We start from the raw sequence: 5,205 nt of genomic DNA, 5'->3' as shown, positions 1-5,205 counted from the left end.
CGGTGCGGTGCGGTGCGGTGCGATGCGGAGTGGCGTGGCGGGACATAACATAGCATAGTAAAGCATAGAATAGTATAGTATAGTATAATATATGATATAATATATATCTCTCGCTTGTGTGTGCGTGCGTGCGTGCGCACATGCGTGTATACTAATAGTCATAAGCATACGTTCCGGCAGCAATAACAGTAGCTATAGTGACGTAAGCGGGAGCGGGTCGGCAGTCAGGCACACACGAGTCTCTCGCAAGCTATCGCACGCTTCGTCGGCACAGGTCGTCTGCTAGCTCTGTCGTAATCACGGTCGTATATTACACGCCTCTCGACATGAACTTTTACGACCGTATACGTCTGATACCACCGTGCGCGCAGCCACACGCGCAAGTAACTAACCCCCATCATACACGTATAGAAAATATATATACGAGTATAGAAAGTATCCTGGCGATAGCTGGTGAAAGCTGCACAGTATGTGGCTTTGATTAAAGCTTAGAGATGACGATAAATCTAAGTCTTTACTTGAATCGAAAATAGGTCCTCCGGGTGTCGTAGTCCTGCTGACATTTATATGTTTACACATAAGAGTTTATTACGAAGTTGGATCGTTTCTGCACTTTAGTACCCTTGCCAGTGCTAGCAGCTAGGGTATTTTTAATAGAATAACGTCATTACTAACTTGCGTAACTTTTTAGTTAGGAATTAGCTAGTAATAGTAACACAGTTGACAATCTACTTCTTAACAGCACTGTTATTTACTTATGTGGTATTCGCATTGGTGTTACCACCATCGGGAGTAAATAATCTAAAATTAGATATTATTTACTCCTGCCACCACATATTATATGATACACAGGGTTACTCAGGCCGATGGACATTGTAGCTTGTACATGTGTCTTATCACGTGCCAGACCCATCCTCCCGATATCAGGAGACGAAACCGCCAGGGGTGACAAAATGAAAAAAACATCACGAAACATTTCACGGGAGAAGTGTAAATATTTGAGAGAAGGAAAGAGAGGAAAAAATTCTTCCGGTGTATTGACTATATACAGTCTCGGATCTGTGGTTTTTATCTGCCACGTGTTTATGTCTGTTTGCTTTGACTTCGTGCGTTGTTATATATACGAATATACTAGTATATCTATCGGCAGGGACCGCCGTAAGTTAAATATTTCACCGCGGGGCTGTTTGGCTGTCGACTCAATCGTCCTGCTTGCTCCTAATACTCTGACGATGGGGATACTATATATAGCATGAGCATATATATATATATATATATATATACCTATAATATACTCGTAAACTTCGCAGCAGACATTTGGGACACGCTTCAGATCCACGATTATCATCAACACGATGCCGATAAATGATTAAGCACCTGTGAGATCAATGCAGTAATTACGTAAAAGAACCCCAGCAGCCGTAGTTCGCGTGTGGGCGGTTCGCCCGATGGTGGATTCAAGGCAATCATCTATATCCAGCATTCGCAGTTAATGCCATGCACCTAGGGAGCAGTAGCAGCATGCAGCAGTAGCAGCAGTAGTAGCAGCAGCAGCAGCAGCAGTAGTAGCAGCAGTAGCAGTAGCAGCATGCAGCAGTAGCAGCAGTAGTAGCAGCAGCAGCAGCAGCAGTAGTAGCAGCAGTAGCAGTAGCAGCATGCAGCAGTAGCAGCAGTAGTAGCAGCAGCAGCAGCAGCAGTAGTAGCAGCAGTAGCAGTAGCAGCATGCAGCAGTAGCAGCAGTAGTAGCAGGATTATAATGTGTGGCGGTACTTTTCTATACTCGTATAGTATATTTTCTTATAGTGTTGATGATGGGGCGTTAGTTACTTTGCGGTGTGGCTGCGCGCACGGGTCATGGTATCAGACTATCGAGTCTAAAAGTTCATGTCGAGGAGGCGGTGTAATATCCGACCGTGATACGACAGAGCTAGCAGCGCGACCTGTGCCGACGAAGCGCGTGCGATAGCTTGCGAGAGACTCGTGTGTGCTGACTGCGATCCGATCCCCGCCTCACGTCGACTATAGCTACTGCTTATTGCTGCCGGAACGTATGCTTAGGCTATTAGTATACAGCGTGCTGCGCCGCACGCGACGCACACACAGCGAGAGATATAATATATATATCATATATGTATATATACATATATTCTATGCTGTTACTATGCTATGTTATGTCCCGCACGCCAATCCGCACGCACCGCGACGCACCGCACCGCACCGCCCGCACGCCGCACGCGCCACACCACCACACCTCACCACACCACACACACACGACCACACCACATCACACCACAACCAACACTCCACACACCAACCAACACACGCAAACACCACCACCACACCACGCCACACCACACCAGCGCCACCACGGCCACGCCCGCCACGCACGCCACAGCCGCACCACACCACACCACACTACACACCGCAATACCATTACCGATACATACTAATATATATATATATAATATTATATATATCAATATTATATATTTGCTCATGTATAGGATAGTATCCCCATCGTCAGAGTATTAGGAGCAAGCAGGACGATGAGTTTCGAACACGCCATAACAAGCCCGCGGATGAAATATATTAACTTACGGCGGTCCCTGCCGATGAGATATATAGTATATTCGTATATAGTAACAAGCAAGAAGTCAAAGGAAACAGGACATAAACACCGTGGCAGCATAAAAACCACAGGATCGAGGATGTATATAGTCAATTACACCGCCCGAAGAATTTTTTCCTTCTCTTTCTTCTCTCAAATATGTTTACACTTCTCCCGTGAAATGTTTCGTGATGTTTGTTTTTCATTTTGTCACCCCTGTGCGGTTTGGTCTCCTGATTCGGGCAGGATGGTCTGGCAAGTGAGTAAGACACATCGTACAAGCTAGCAATGTCCATCGGCGTGAGTAACCTGTGTATTATAATATAGTGGTGGCAGGAGATAAATAATATCTAATTTTAGATTATTTTACTCCACTGGTCGGGTAACACCAATGTGCGGAAAGTAACAGTGCTGTAGAAGTAGGTTGGTCAACTGTGTTACTTTACTAGCTAATTTCTAACTAAAAAGTTAGGTCGCAAGTTAGTAATGGACGGTTATTCTATTAAAAATACCTAGCTGCTAGCACTGGCAAAGGGTACTAAAAGTGCAGAAACGATCCAACGGTCTAACTAAACTCTTAATGTGTAAACAATATAAATGTCGAGCAGCGACATACGGACACCCGCGAAGGAACTATTTTCGATTCAACAGTAAAGACTTAGAATTGTATCGGTCATCTCTAAGTTTAATCAAAAGCCACATACTGTGCAAGCTTTCACCAGCTATGCCAGGCTAAGGGCTATTAGCTAACGCGTTCATCGGCACTAGAAGAAGTTTTACGACATAAAGAGCGCACCCGTATCTCTCTCTTTCTACTCTCGCTCTCATCTCTTCTCTCTCTCTGTCTCTCTTCTATCTCTATATAATTAATATATATATATATATTAATATATCAATATATATTATATATATTATATACCATACAAAAGTATATAGAACTTTTAAACATCGATTTGGCCCATCGCCTTCGTAGAGAAGTTTTGCGTGTGGCGCGCGTAGGTGTTCGTTGTGCAGTGGCGTGCGCGTGTGTGCGCGTCGGTGCGTGTTGTGTGGCGTGTGCGGGTAGTCATGGGTGGTGGTTTACTCTTCGCCGTCTTTTATACTTCGCAGTACACGAGGCATTCTCTCAGCCACTCATAGCCATCAGGCTATATTTACAGCTGCCAGCACAACAACAGACCTTCCAAGGCTGGGGGGGCGGAATTCCACCTCTGGGGGGGGGGGGGGGGGGGGGGGGGGGGGGGGATGGTATGGGGCGAGAGGTGGAGGCGGGAGAGAGCGCGGCGCGGCGCGGCTGGGGGGGAGGTGGGGGGAGAGAGGCTTGGGAGCGGAGAGAAGGGTTTCCAATGAAGTAGCTTGGCAGTCGGCTCAGAGTCGATTAAGTGAGCATGTTCAGCAGCATTCCCTGCCGTGGCGCCGTCGCTCTCTTTCCCACCGCTCTCTCAGTCTCACGCTAGCTCTCTCTGTGCTTGCTCTCTCGCTCGGTTAGTGACTGCAGCCTGGCTGTCCGCAAGTCATGAGGGGAGTGACAGCTAGTCGAGTGGGCCGGGCTTCATGCTCAGCAAGACGAGACTAGGGCGGCTCTGCCAGTAAGCAGAGACACTGGTGGTGTTGTGGACCGATGATCGTTTGCTGTGCTCCTGTTGGCTGTCACCAGACACCGTTGTGCTTATCTCGTGTCGTTGGGTTTGTGCTGAGGGGGGACGCTTCTCAAACTTTCGGGATGCAAGTACACCACCGTGCGTGCGTGACGTGCGTGTGAGTGTTGCGTGCGTTCGTGCGTCGTGCGTGGTTGCGTGTGGGTTGTGCGGTGTGGCGGTGTGGCGGTGTCGTGTGACGTAGTGCGTTGTGCGTGTGCGCGTATGTTTTGCGTGTATTGGCCTCCCCCCCCTCAATCAGGCCCGCCTCGTCTGTGCGTAGCGATGGGGTGCGGTGTTAGTTGTGTTTGTGTTGGTGCTGTTGTGGGTTGTTGGGAGGGGGAATTGACCCTCTATGAGCTAATATTTACATTTTCAAATGTTGACTTGACACAGTAATTGGGATGGCTCTCTAGAGTGGTATAGAATTCCAATGTATATTGATGCAGTCTGTCCCAGTGGTCACTGCGTTTGTACATCAGCGTTGTAGCAGAGGAATTCCTCCGTGAACATCTGTTTCCTGTGTGCCCGTAGCGCGCCGTGTAGTGTGGTGATGTGGTGCGTGCATGCGTCGGTGCGGTGCGTGCGTGGGTGCGTGCTTTGCGTGCGTGCGTGCGTGTGCGTAGGCGTGCGTGTGCGTCGCGGGATTGAATTTATGTCATGCAGGGTAATTAGAAGAAGCGAACCTGTGCTGAGGCCTGAGGAAATGACGAACGGGTAGCAACACTGACTTATTAGGGAGCGTTTGTTTACGCTGTAAACTCTTTTCTTTTCTCCATCCCCTCCTCCCCCCTGCCTCTGGGTGTGTGTGTGTGTGGTGTGTGTGTGTGGGCCGTTGTGTGTGTGTAGGTGTGTGGCCGTCTCGTGTGTGGAAATACACCCCGGCGCACCTCCGCGCCGAGATACCGCTCATTATGACTATGACCCCGGCATTAGAACGTGTAGTGCCTATGTCGTGGT

The sequence above is a fragment of the Priapulus caudatus genome, unplaced genomic scaffold (genome assembly GCF_000485595.1).
Source record: "Priapulus caudatus unplaced genomic scaffold, Priapulus_caudatus-5.0.1 Scaffold1884, whole genome shotgun sequence".
Classification (NCBI taxonomy): Eukaryota; Metazoa; Priapulida; class Priapulimorpha; order Priapulimorphida; family Priapulidae; genus Priapulus; species Priapulus caudatus.
Note: the sequence above shows the minus strand (reverse complement) of the source record.